Source organism: Bidens hawaiensis, unplaced genomic scaffold (genome assembly GCF_021521415.1).
Source record: "Bidens hawaiensis isolate Kalapana, Puna unplaced genomic scaffold, B.hawaiensis_p1.1 tig00033477_1, whole genome shotgun sequence".
Classification (NCBI taxonomy): Eukaryota; Viridiplantae; Streptophyta; class Magnoliopsida; order Asterales; family Asteraceae; genus Bidens; species Bidens hawaiensis.
This window is the reverse complement of record NW_027495728.1, coordinates 27,660-42,556: the sequence shown is the minus strand read 5'-3', so window position 1 is coordinate 42,556 and position 14,897 is coordinate 27,660. Positions and strand designations below refer to the sequence as shown.

General features: G+C 38.6%; 1 pseudogene; it reads left to right on the top strand.

Annotated features, from left to right (window-relative positions):
• The first annotated feature begins 302 nt into the window (after positions 1-302).
• LOC143584853 (phospholipid:diacylglycerol acyltransferase 1-like) lies at positions 303-7,518 on the top strand (annotated as a pseudogene).
• Positions 7,519-14,897: the final 7,379 nt, after the last annotated feature.

Genomic DNA, 14,897 nt, shown 5'->3' with positions numbered 1-14,897 from the left:
GCATTGAAAGAAAAATCTTGGGTTGAAGCCATGCAAGAAGAGCTGTTACAGTTCAAGAAGCTTAATGTTTGGAGGCTAGTGAAGAAACCAGAAAATAAGAAACCGATTGAAATGAAGTGGGTGTTCCGAAATAAAAAGGACGACAAGGGGTTATCATCAGAAATAAAGTCCGGCTTGTTGTGCAAGGTTTTTAGCAGCGCGAGGGACTTGATTACTATGAGGTTTATGCACCCGTGGCCAGATTAGAGGCAATCCGCATCTTTTTGGCCTATGCGTCGTATATGAACTTCAAAGTATATCAAATGGACGTGAAGACAGCCTTTTTGTACGGAAAGGTTAAAGAAGAAATTTACGTCAGTCAACCTCCAGGTTTTGAAGATCCAGATCATCCCGATCATATCTATCGTCTTGCCAAGGCACTTTATGGTCCACACCACGCACCTCGTGCCTGGTATGCCACACTGGCTGACCATTTGGTGAAGAATGGGTACAAAAGAGGAATTGTTGATCAATCACTCTTTGTCAAGAAGGTTAAGGGAGATCTGATTCTAGTCCAAGTGTATGTTGATGACATTATCTTTGGGTCCACGAATGAGAATCTATGCAAGGAGTTTTCAGAGGTTATGCAGAAGTGATTTGAGATGAGTTCTTTGGGAGAAATGGCATTCTTCCTGGGCCTACAAGTGAACAAAAGACGAACGGGACTTTGATTCATCAGGAGAAGTACGTTCACGACATTGTTCAGAAATTTGGATTCAAGGACTCAACTACATTCATGACTCCAATTACTACAAGACCAGTCCTCACTCCTGATCCGTCAAGAAAGCCAGTCGATCAACACCTGTATAGGTCCATGATTGGCTCATTAATGTATCTCACTACAAGCAGACCGGACATCATGTTCCCTGTTTGTCAATGCACCAGATACCAATCTGATCCAAGAGAATCCCACATGACAGCTGTCAAACGTATTTTCAGATACTTGAAGGGAAGACCTCGTTTGGGACTCTGGTATCCGAAAGAGTCCCCCTTCGAACTTCATGCTTACATTGACAGTGATTATGGGGGATGCAATTTAGACCGAAAGTCAACATCGGGAGGATGTCAATTTCTGGGAGATAGGTTGATTTCTTGGCAGTGCAAAAAGCAAGTTACTGTATCCACCTCCACAGCAGAAGCCGAGTACATCGCTGCATCCAGTTGCTGCTCCCAAGTCATTTAGATCCAGCATCAGCTGCTAGATTACGGTTTGAATTTCTATGATACAACGATCAAATGTGATAATGAGGCGGCCGTTGCGATTGTTAAAAACCCGGTCCAGCATTCAAAGACAAAGCACATCGACATCCGAATACAATTTATTCGTGATTGTTTCGATCGTAAGCTTGTCAACATTAAACGGGTCAATTCTGATTTTAACTTTGCTGATCTCTTTACAAATACCTTTAGTCGTGCCCGATTTTTATATCTCGTTGAATCCTTGGGCATGATTTCTTTTGAGTAATTTTATCTTTTATTTTAAATTGTAAATATTTTTCAAATATGTCACAATTTTAGAGGGAGAAAATGAGTTAACTTTAACTCACCAAAAAGAATTTAAAATTTACTTTAAGAAAAACCAAAATCGAGTCATTTGACTTAACAAAAAGATTTTATTTTATATATAATATTAATTTTATCTTTACTCCTATTTAAGAAAACAAAACAGGGATGGATCCACCAGGGACTACTTCGCCCCAGGATATTTTGTTTGGCTGTTTTGATTGCTAACTTGGCCCGTGTTGGTTACTAAGAGAAAAATATGTACATGGCTACATATGACTGGAGACTCTCATTTCAAAACACAAAGATAGGTTTTGTTTCTGCTTAACCAGGTGGCAAGATGGATGGGCCAGGTCATAACTGAAATGGGTTATTTTGTTGTGTGCAGGTAAGAGACCAAACATTGAGTCGGATAAAGAGCAATATAAAACTAATGGTTGCTACAAATGGCGGTAGAAAGGCAGTTATTATCCCACATTCAATGGGTGTTATCTACTTCCTGCATTTCATGAAATGGGTTGAAGCACCGGCTCTAATGAGTGGTGGAGGTGGACCAGATTGGTGTGCTAAACATATGAAGGCGGTGATGAATATTGGTGGACCGTTTTTAGGTTTCCCAAAAGCTGTATCCGGGCTTTTCTCTGCTGAAGCCAAAGATATTGCATCAGTCAGGTACTTAGGTTTTTCGTTAAACTTTAGCATGTAATACATTGGTTGGGTTTATATTAACAATTTAACATTTAGTACTACTTGTATGCAACTTATTTGCAGGGCTCTTGCACCGGGTTTGTTGGACTCGGATTCATTTCAGATTCAAACATTACAGCATGTAATGTGAATGAGCCACACGTGGGATTCAACCATGTCTATGATATCGAAAGGTGGGGGAACCATTTGGGGAGGTCTTGATTGGTCACCCAAAGACGGGTATAGTCCAAGTAAGAGAACATTCAAAAAATGACACTGAATCTTCCACCAAAAGTGAGTCGGAAATTGAAGCAACACATGCAAATTATGGAAGCATAATATCGTTTGGGAGAGATGCAGCAGAGGCACCATCTTCAGAGATCGAGAAAATAGAATTCAGGGTATGATTTTTAGTATTAGTTTATTCAAACAACCATATCGTATTACTGCAGTTTCAGAACCAATAATGTGTTCTAAAGTAAGTGTTGATGTTTAGGGTGATGTGAAGGGTAACAATGTCGCAAACAATACATGTCGAGATGTTTGGACCGAATACCATGACATGGGATTTGGTGGAATTAAGGCTATTGCAGAGTACAAGGTTTATACAACTAGCGACATTGTGGATTTGCTTGAGTTTGTTGCTCCAAAAATGATGGAACGCGATGCTGCTCATTTCTCATATGGTATTGTTGATAACTTGGATGACCCAAAATACAAACATTACAAATATTGGTCTAATCCATTGCAGACAAAGTAAGAATCTTTGTAACATATCTTTGTTATGTACCGTTTACAAAATGACCTTTTTGCCCTTTACTATTTAGCAATAATATCCATTTTCAGGTTACCAAACGGTCCAGACATGGAGATTTATTCAATGTATGGAGTTGGTATCCCAACTGAAAGAGGATATGTTTATAAACTCACAACCTTAGCTGAATGCTACATACCATTCCAAATTGACACGTCAGCAAAGGATAAAAACGAGGACAGTTGCTTAAAAGATGGGGTTTATACAGTTGATGGTGATGAAACCGTACCAGCATTGAGCGCGGGTTAGATGTGTGCAACAGGTTGGCGTGGGAAAACCCGATTCAATCCTTCGGGAATCAAAACGTATGTTCGGGAATACGATCACAACCCTCCAGCTAACATTCTTGAGGGCCGGGGCACACAGAGTGGGGTCCACGTGGATATTATGGGTAATTTCCAGTTGATTGAAGATGTTATTAGAGTCGCAGCCGGAGCCAAGGGTGAAGAACTGGGAGCTGATCAGGTGTACATAGATATATTCGAGTGGTCCGAGAAAGTAAATATGCCAATGTATGGAGTTTTTGTGTTATAGCATATATTCTTCCATATGGTAGCCGCTCTTTTTGTGCTCGATCTGAATCCAAAATTTTTTGCGCAGTTTCAAGGCAATTCTATGTTTAGATGAAGCCTTGAATAAACAGTTCGGAAATATCGAATGGAGTTGCCAGTCACTGCCCCGGATTATGCAAGACCTCAATACCGATGAATCTATACAATTACAGGTGCAATGATATGTTTAAATGAAAGTAACACAACATTTGTTTTGTATATACTGAATGTTAAGACATGTTAGTAGTAGATTGTTGGATTGTTTATTGTAATATTACCACTCGAAAGAGGCGCGCTCATTTGTAAATTGTAATGAATCTTATGTTAAAACGGTCTAGACTTCATCATACCGATCAAATCCTCATTGCATCCCCGCCGCAACGCGCGGGCATACCTACTAGTAATATTAATTTCATCTTTACTCCTATTTAAGAAAAAATTCAGAAAATTCAAAAAGAATTGTCCCGTTTAGAGGGAGTCGGATATTTAAAATTTTCAATTGAGAATTTGATCCGACCATGTGGAAAGTGATAGTACATTGGCATGTAATGATACTAGCGCATGAAAAGAGTAGATCAAAAGGCTACAAGGTCACTCATAGATGTATAGATAGGCTTGACAAACAAGTAAGTGTTGGGTGATATAAACCTAAACTCTTGCCGGTGCTAGTGGCTATACACTTATGATGCTGTTGCATGATTCCGTTAAAGTCATATCCATGAAGGTTCAAATGAAATTACACATGTCATACCCAAGCCTCTCTTTACCTGATCACAGTAGTCTTATGAAAATATGTGTCAATGTCAATTTTTAATTTTTATTGAGTCTAGAAAAGTGTCAAGAAAAGCAAGAAAAAGAAAAACAAAAGAGTCAGAAAAGAAAAAAAAAACAAGAAAAAGAGTCAGTTCTAGGAATTTTAACTTATGCTTTTTTTCTTCATTTATTTTGATTCAAGCCTTGGACTTTCTCCTGCGCGATAATATGGTATTATCCGACCTAATTTTTAAGGCCCTGAATCTTCTGCTTTGTTTTATTTTATTTCTTTTGTTCAAGCCTTGGACTTTCTCTGCGCGATAATATGGTATTATCCGACCTGATTGATTGTTATGGCCTGAACTTCTGCTTTATTTTAATCTTTCTAGATCGAGTCAACTGTACAAAGAGTCAAGTGTACAAAGTAAAAGTGTCCAATGTGCTAATAAGATTACTGTGATCAAATAAGAAAGGTTTAAGTCAAGTTGAGGTGATATGTTAACACAAACTAGGCCCGAGATATAATGGAATCAGTAACATGTCTGATTAAGTGGGGACCACACAAGTTCCGTGCCTAACTGAACCTTGATTGTATCACGTTAACATCAAAACACTTGTCAAGTTAAACGGATGGACGATATCTACAATCAATGATGAACTTGTGTCACAATAACATCAAAATGGAAACGCGATCTAGAGCTTTGCAAATCAATATGATTCCATGTTGCGATTGTTCTTATAAATTGATTAATTAATCAATGAAAAGAATTATGTAAATTAATTCAATATTAACTTTATTTCTACCTATGTTTTATTTTTGTTTTTATTTTATTTTATTTTGTTTTGTTTTGTTTTTATTTTCTAAAATATTATTTACTTTGGTATTTTAATATTTTATGTTTTATTTTTAATTTTGATTTTTAAATTTATTTTATTTTTATTTTTATTTTTTTATTATTATTTTATTTTATTTTTATTTTATTTTATTTTATTTTTAATTTTATTTTACTTTACTTTTATTTAAGTTGTAATTTACTTTTGTTTCACTTTGTCAAAGAGATCGTTTTTGCAAATTTTAACAGTCACGGACCGACAAAAGAAAATTTTGAAAAATAATTAAGTGCTTGGATTCGGTGATTAAATATTTTTGGGGTTTGAGTTCGTAAACAATTTTAAAGAACGAGGACTGAGAGTGAATTTTCGATGAATACTCGCGATGTTTTAACCTTATCGCGAGATAGGCTGACCCTATATATAAGGGCCACCTAAAATATCATTAACCATTCATCAAACACTTTACCAAATACTCTCTCACTTTCTCTTTCTATCTTATCTTCCAAACCCTAATCCTTTCTTCAATTTCACAACAATCCAACCTCATAATCACACTTTGATCTACATGATGGAACCCACACCTTCGGTATAACATCATCAACACTCCATCTTCTTCTTTATGGGTTTCTTTCAGATCTAACGATGGTTCATATGAACCGTCGGCTAGATCTAGTGGTAGATCTTGAAATTTGTTGTTGTTGTCACATCGAGCAAACATCGTTAGGACAATAGATCCTTAGAATCATCATTAGATCTTAGCTTTTGGTTTATTTTGTACAGATTGTAGATCTAGGTTTTGTTCAAACAGTTCATAGTATGATTGAAGGAGTAAAAGAAAGGGTCAAGATCCCAAAGTTTCCAGATCTTCAATTCGGGTCTAGGCGACCACCTGGAAAGCAAAAGGGATCAAAAGGGGCTAAGTAAAAGATTTCGCATTGGAGATATTTTGCAAAGGGAAGGTTTTTCGCTTCGCATGAATCATGCGAAGCGAATAAGAAATTCTACTTCGCTTCGCATAACTATGCGATGCGAAGTATGTCTCTTATTCGCCTCGCACAACCATGTGATGCGAAACCCATTTCTGGTTCGCTTCACATGGCTCATGCGAAGCGAGTTCAAAATCCGTTTCGCTTCGCATGACCTTGCAATGCGAATCCATTTCCTGCTCACTTCGCACAGCCATGCGAAGCGAATGGAATGTTAACTTCGCTTCGCATAAGCCATGCGAAGCAAATTAAAAGCCCATGCGAAATTCTCAAGCGAAAATTTCACACTTAGCAAAATTTTCAGAGACCTTGAACTGATATGCTTCTGAACTGTTCTGTGACATATGGACTGTTTTACCCTTTGGACTTTATGGACATACTAACTGACTATATACTGGATTTATTAATTGTTAATTAAACTTAAATCAACTTTTTAACTTATTAAAACTTAATTGTATATAATTAATTAACTATAAGTAACTAATTAAATTAAGTACTTTATACATATTTAAAGTTTTATATATAGTCTATCTTATGTTAGTTTAAGTTATAAATGATGATTCTCATGATCCTAAGTTTTGATTTCAGACACATAATTTGTATTGTCCTCTCGAGGAGCCAAAAGATAAGAAGGAAAAGGTGTTCACATCAATGATCAAGGGGCTAAGGCAGTCACCCCTTGAGTATGCCATTTCTGCTAACCCTGCCATCTACTCTAAATGGGTTATAGAATTCTGGGCATTTGCTAAACCTGCAGAGGACGTTCTTTCGATCAATACAAAGGCGGCAGGAAAGTCATTGAAGATTACAGAAGGAGACATCAGGCGTGCATTGAAGATTAAGGATGAGCCAGATTATGTGTATGAGAAAGGTGACAGGGCTAAGCTGAGTGAATTTGTGACCAGTATGGGATATGATACAGAATGGAAGAGCTTGGAGAAGAAACATCTGCCACCATATTGGAGATTCTTGTTTCATATCGTGATTCACTGTTTGTCAGATTTGAGGGGAGGATTTGATAGCATGCGAGCAAATTGGGTACGGGTTATGTATGCACTAACACATCGGGAAAAGTTCAATTATTCCCGAATGCTGTTCTTGTGCATGTTGGCGAACACAACTAATGAGTCAACATCTCAGATTCGTGTAGTTGTTGCTTGATGATATGATTCCCAAGGTGCCCAGGCCAGCTCAGAAGAAGGCTAAGGATAAGAAGTCATTGCCCGAGCCTTACCATGTCAATGCAATCAAGCAGTCAGTGTTCGGGCTCATGTTGAGTACTAAGGGCAAGGGTCACCAGTATCAAGGAGAGAGACCAGGAACAAAATTTGGATTGTTTGAGGAGACCTAGCCTGTCGGGGATGAATCTGAGGAAGAAAGCGGGGAAATTAGAGGTTCTGAAGCATTTGAAGAAGCTTGCGGACTCCCAGAAGTCTTCCAATCTCGTTGTCAAGCTTTCTACAAAAGGTAAGCCCTCCTCTACACCTGACCCACAAGTAGTTTCACCCAAAACATTAGCCAAAACCCTAAGAGACCTAGACGTAGCCAAGATTAAGATTCCTGTGTACAAGAAACCCAAAACCAGAATCAAAGCCAAATCCAAACCAACCAAAACCATGTTCCATGACTCACCAAACCCCTCACCTGAACCCTCACCCACACAACAAGACCAATCAATGCCATCATTCTTAGAAAACCTACCACATTCCCCACCTCAATCACAACCACAAACAGCCACACCACCCGAACAACCAACACAAACCAAACCCTTAATCACCTCACTATTCACCTCACCTGTCTTCAACTCACCAATCAAATCTACAAGCCTATGGAGCCAAACTTTTATTTCCTCTCACCAACACAACCGCCATCATCAACCTTAGAACCTAGAGCCTACACACCACTATTCTCAACACCACCTACCTCTACAACCTCACCACTACCTACTCGATCCATTACCCTTCCATTCCAAACAACATCACCACCCATCCTCTCTGACACTCCTCCATCTACAATCCTCTCACCTGAACCCATAGCCAAAGGAAAGTCTTCGACACCTCCAGTGTACGCTGATCCTATCCTCGATAGGATCATCGCCCTGGAGGAATAAATCGCGAAAAGGGCTGAACGAGAGTTGGTGCTACTCGAGTACATAAAGAATCAAAAGAAGAAGAAGATGGAGGAGGCCAAGGAGAAGGCGAAGTTGGTGACAAGGGTTGAGATCCTAGAGAAGCAGAGAGAGCTGCATTATGTTTTGATAGACAATCAACGATCCTTGATCAACCAACTACAAGGTCGAATTCAGAATCAACAAGAGCTCTTGAACCATAAAGCTTCGGGGAACGCCAATTTGAGGGATGAACATTTAAGTGTGGCTAATAGAGTGGAGACTCTTGAAAGGAACCTTCCTACTGCCAATATCCTTGAAGAACGTTTATTCAAGAAGATTGATGACACAGTGACTAAATGGGATATTGAGAAGGAGGCTACCAAATCCCGTGTGTCAATACTTGAAGGACCTTCTGCATCGGGTGCCTCTCTCGGTACGCTCATTAACGAAAACACACAGTTCAGAACCGACATAGAGGCTATTCAAGCAAAGATAGCTAAGCAGGATCGTCTGAATGCGGTTCAGTTGAAAATAAACGAGGAGATCACGGAGAGATACAAGGCGGCCTCTGAGCTTATTGGTATGCGTGATGATGATTTTGCCACGCTCGAGGCCCGTCTTGACTCAGTTTTTGGAACATGGAGGAAGTCTGCCACCGTTGCACAGATTAATGGATCCCAACCTACCACAGGTCCAAGTGTGGCTGTGTGAGATGAGCAGGTTGGTGGATCAGAAGGAGAGGCGACTGTGGGTTAGGTTGCACCGCAGGTCAGCCAGGCAGCTAGTGTCGTTGGTACCAGCTTGGGAATGTCTCATGTTGAACAACCTTAACCCTAAGCTGGTGGACAAGGTGGTGATGGAAATAATGATGATGATGAAGATGAGAGTGATGATGAGGACGACGAAGAAGATGATGACGTGGATGATAATATCCACGACAGTTTCAATGAGGATGATAATGACAGAGATGGTGACGGAGGAGATGGTGGAGACTCTGGAGCTGGCGCAGCTGAAGGCAATGGAGGTGGAGGTCACACTCAATCACCTCCACAGGATCAAGGGCCTCACAATGATCCAGCTGCGTCTGCAGGCAAGGTGAGGCAGGACGACTCCAAAATCGAAGACATATATAATAAGTTGTTTCCTGCATGTAATATTGCAGGTGTGATGGATGATTTTATTGAAGCTGGGAAAACATTGGAGTCACTCATAACGCAAAATACAGAGGAGGCAGTAGACGACGACTACATCAACTACTCGCCGAATCCAGATACACCTCATGTTCAAGTTCAAGCAGCTTCAGATGCACCTGTCACTGATCCAGCCGCCGACTTGTCACAAGCCACACAAAAGAAGAAACGGAAGACACATCTCATGACAAGTCGTGCCGGTACTCACACCCTCAACTACCCCTGTCATGATGATTCATTGATTGTATATGCAAAATACAATCCGGAGAATAGTAGTTTGGTTATTCGAAGATACAGCGTAGATCTCATCTACCTCACCCATAAAGAGCTAAGTACGCTACCAGAACTTGATATCAACTATCTTTGAAAAGCTTTGGTTACGGGGGAGTATGATGACATGTTGGAAGGTTGGGTCACCAATCATCTGCACCATCAGTCGAAAGTGGGGTATAAAGATTTTGAAGTGAATAAGGGTCGGAAGTTCAAGAACCCAAGAGAGATTGATCCAGTCACCAGACAGCCGCGAGTTATGTGGAGGTATAGGACGCCAAAAGACAGTCACACTATTTATCATGGTGATCCCTATATTCCAAACACGCTCCGAGACTTTATTGGCTGGGAATTTGATAACAACACGGGTGAAGCCGTCATACACTGCAGGAATATGCACGACATTCGTATATTTGACGAGCACGAGCTGATGGGTCTTCACAAGGAAGGCATTCTAAAGCTCTACAACTCACCCTTGGGCACCGTCGAGGACATTGGACGTCACACAGACGGATAGTTGAAGCATTCAACAAGTTTGTCAAGAGACTTGTTGAACTTCCACTTTCTGATGAAGAATTCTTGGAGTATGATACCAACGGTTTCCAATACTAAAGACTAAAGGGAGATTATTAGGTCCCGTTTTGTATGTCTAAGTCTTTTGTATTGAAATTTTATGTAATAGTTATGTTTTGGGCTTATTATGTTATTTTTGTATGTATTTGGGCCCAAGACCATTGTAAATGAGCCCATTAGGCATATGAAATGAAAATACTTCTCATGCATGCTTCTCTATAAATAGAGAAGCATGCTATGAGAGAAAGAAGCTTTTTGTCAAATTGTTATTCTCTTGTTATATCTTGCTCTCACTCTCACACTCACTCATCCGAAATTAACATCAAGATCCAAGACCAAAGGTGACCCGGTGTGATATTCCACTAACACTGAGTTTGGTTGATCCAATAATAGTTGTTAGATCCACCCGCGTTGGGACCTACATAACTATAATTTGTTAATCGTAATTTAGCGAGATTAATTGTTTTACCCTTATATACAATTACTACTTTTTAATAAATATATTCACTATTTAAGGTTAGGTTCAAATAAGAAGTTTGATTTTCATAGGAAAGATAGGAAGAAGGGCATTTTGGTGTAATACTTTAATCTTAAAACCCACTTAATTTAATCTTAAAAACCCACTAAATTTAATTTCAAAAACCCACATATGTCTTCACTCATCTCTTATAACCACCACCACTCCATCGCCACCACAACTGTCACCCATCGCCACCACCTACCCGGAAAAATTGTCGGAATTTTTGGCCGGAAAAGTCGTTGGAATTTTTTGGCCGGAAAAGTCGCCGGCAACTTTTGCCAGAAAGTTTCGCCCGAAATTCGTTGGAAAAGTCGCCAGAAAAAGCACAATGGAAAACACTATGAAAAAACACAATGTAAAAAACACAATGGAAAAACACAATAAAAATCACAATTGTATAACACAAGATAAAACACAATTTTGTAAAAACCCATTAATTTTTTTTATTTTTATATAGCAATATGGTAAGATAAAAAAAACACGCTTTATCATGGTAATTTTTTTTAAATGTCGTATGAAAAAGTTACGGACGTTTTAAATAATAAAGGAATTTGACATATGTCTTACATCACTCCCCTTGTTTCACACTTGATTTCCTCCTTAAACTAAAAATATAGAATTATAGACATCTAATTTTATTGTGAAAACAAAAATATAAAACAGGTTAGAAATATGATAATCTAATTAACCAGTTATTTTCACCACTTTGAGTAAGGTGCCCCATTTTTGGGTTCAAATAGAATTTTCAGTTTTTGGTTTTTGAAATCCCTTTCGTTTTGGTTGTTTTCGATTCGTTCGCTTTGGTTTCTTTGGTTTTATTACTTGACTAGTTTATGTTGGGTTTTAACAAGATTATTAAAGTGATAAAATCCTAATTTTACCAAAAATGCAGCGGAAATAAGTTTTAAATCTTGTTAATTTCATATGTCTAAAACCAATTTTACACATGCAAAACCCAAGCCCAGATCCAAATACGAAATACATACTATCAAACACACGCATGACACTATAAGTCCATACATGTTAAAGCTACCATTCAAATCCAAGGAAGAGGAAGGAGATGATGATGAAGAAGGCAAGAACTTGAATATGAAGCTCCTCAAGCTAGCATACCCCAAGCTTTCCAACAAACACCACTTGTAGCTAGGATTTTCAGTTGACAACACTCCTTGGTTCCTTTTTCCTTGGCCGTCCAAAGAGAGGAAGAAAGGGAGAGTGCGTAGAGGATTTATCCTCTATTGTGTTGTCTTGTACTTGTGTTCTTACTCTTGGCCGTCCAAGAGAGAAAAGAGAAGAGGGGATTTTTCTTCTCTTGTGTTGTATGTATGAAAGTTGTGAGAGATTGATAATGGAAAGAAACAAAGAAGTCTTTCAAATATAGCACCACCCAAGGCACCAATCAAAAGCTATGCATGCACCCACTAACTTGTAATAATAATAAAATAATATGAAGACAAAGAGGGCCTTCATGGTTGTTATTATTATTATTTTTATTTTATAACTTTCCAATTATGTTATAAAACATTATAGGTGACATGTTTGGTAACCATTATTCACATATTGTTACTTAACCATCTTAAGTAACATTATGGAATGCTATCTCTCAAAATATAAATCATCCATATGATTTATTTATTTCACAAGTACATTGTATTTAGAAACCCCTTTCTAAATAACTTAAGTGTTAATATTTATTTGTTATGATCATATCATATATAAACAAATATTATTGGTGTTTGTCTAGCTTGTTATTGAATATGACCCGACTTGAATCATAACATACTAGCTACATCAATTAATAATGTGCCTTGGGCATATCGAGTCCAACAGTTTATTATCATAGTGCATCTTTTATGTTTTATTTCAATGTCTTAACACACTTTCAGTTTCAGACACTTGGCACAACTATGCATTTTAACGTTTAAACTCTTATATTGTCTTTATGCCATCAAATTTATGTGATTTGGCTGCTTGTTATGTCACAAAAAGTCAAATAATTGAAAAGGGGTAGCGGCGCAGCTTGTTGCCCGCTTGCCTTCTGTTTCGATGTAATCCAATGAACATGATTGTTTTAACAAAAAAAAATAATAAGTAATTTATGTTGTCAATAATTGAACAGTATGTCAAAAGTTGGGATCCAATTCAGTCATGTGACTAAACTTTCCGATTCCGTATACTATAACAAAATTTCCCACCAAGCAAACCTCAACTTGTGGAAATGATGTTTCTCAACAAAAAGAGATTGTAATAACAGACCCAAAAACAATACAAAGAACATATCTTTCTGAGCCCATATCAATCACAGCCTTAGCCTTCAACGGATGCTAGTCATTTCTACATCATGCCCCAGCCATGAATTTAGTGGTACATTCTCACCATCTCCTATATACACCGAACTGTTCAACAGTTGTATCTATGTAATAAACAAAGTTTGATATTTAAAAAATGACAGTTTCAACTTAAGGCTGACTTTTTATGGTTTGACAGGTTTAACCAAAAAAATATTTAAACTTAAGGCTGACTTTTTTAAGATCAGCCCAACAGAAGTCTGTAAAACCATGAACCGCATTACATAATAGAAGGAAAAAGTGAAATGGTTGTTGGTTTAATGTTGACTGAATTCTCGGGGAGTAACAGTTGTGTTTGGTGACCAAGTAAGCAGGAGAAGAACGTGTCTATTTGTGAAGTCCAGAAATAAAGGAGCAGATTCTGCAAAGTTTGTTATTTTTTTTCTATTTAAACATTCCAGTATGCATGTTTTTTTATCCACTTTTCAATTCACAATCAGGTCGAAAATACATCTGTAATCATTCGATTAAGTTCTGTAAGCATTTGGCTATTGAAATAATACGATTACATCGACTGAATCCTTGTTTTTTTTGCTGTTTGTCTGATCCAAAACCAACATTTGGTAACAGATCATCCAAGTTCTGATCCAATTTTATGCCAAAATTTCCACGTTTCAACACCATGGAAGTTGTTACAAACCCTAATTCCTCTAAAGAAAATTATGTTCCTTTCCAATACCCAATTCTCACAGCTACAAACTATAATACCTGGTCCATCAAGATGGAAGCTATCATGGATGCCCACAGGTTGTGGGATGCCATCGAGCCACCAACCGGAGTGGTTGTGGATGAAAGAAAGATCAAGCAGGCTCGAGCATTCATCTTTCAGGCAATTCCTGAATAAATTCTTTCGCAGGTGGCGAAGAAGAAGACGGCCAGAGAAGTTTGGGACTCGTTAAAATCCCAGTATGTGGGTGCTGAACGAGTTCAGAAAGTGCGGTTGCGGATTCTGAAAAGTGAGTTTGAAGGGTTGCAGATGAAGGATGGAGATTCTATTGATGAGTATGTGGGGAAATTATCGAGTATGGTTTCGAAATGTAATAGTGTTGGAGCAACGTTGGAAGATGAAGAATTGGTTCGAAAACTGTTTGACACGGTCCCAGAGAGATTCATAAACCTGGTTGCTTCGATTGAGCAAAGTTCTGATGTTGAGACCATGCCATTTGAAGAAGCAATTGCTCATTTGAAGGCCTATGAAGATAGGGTAAAACTTCGTCAGAAGCATCACGCAAGTGAAAACAGTCTGTTATTCACAAAAACAGAAAGTCAACAATCTCAAAAGGGCAAGGCAAAAGTCAACAGTACACGAGTCAGAAGTCGGCTGGACGAGGAAAATCTGACCGGGGTGGTCGGAATGGTTTTCGGGGACGTGGTCGCGGTAGGGGTAACCGTGGCGGACACGCGGAAAACCAAGATCACGGAAACGGGTCGAGGAACAAGGATAAACGGCATATTGAATGTTTCAATTGCCATGAGCTCGGGCACTACGCGTCCGAGTGTAAAGAACCAATAGAAAAGAGGGAAGAAGCGAATCTGGCTCAAGCAAATGAAGACGAACCGGCTCTTTACTTGATTTTACATGGTGAAGACACGACTTCTATGGTTCTATTGAATGAAGATCGAGTAATTCCGAGAGCCGGTGACAACAAAGATGTGTGGTATGCTGATAATGGTGCAAGCAATTGCTGAACTAGATTGCAACATAACAAGCAAAGTACG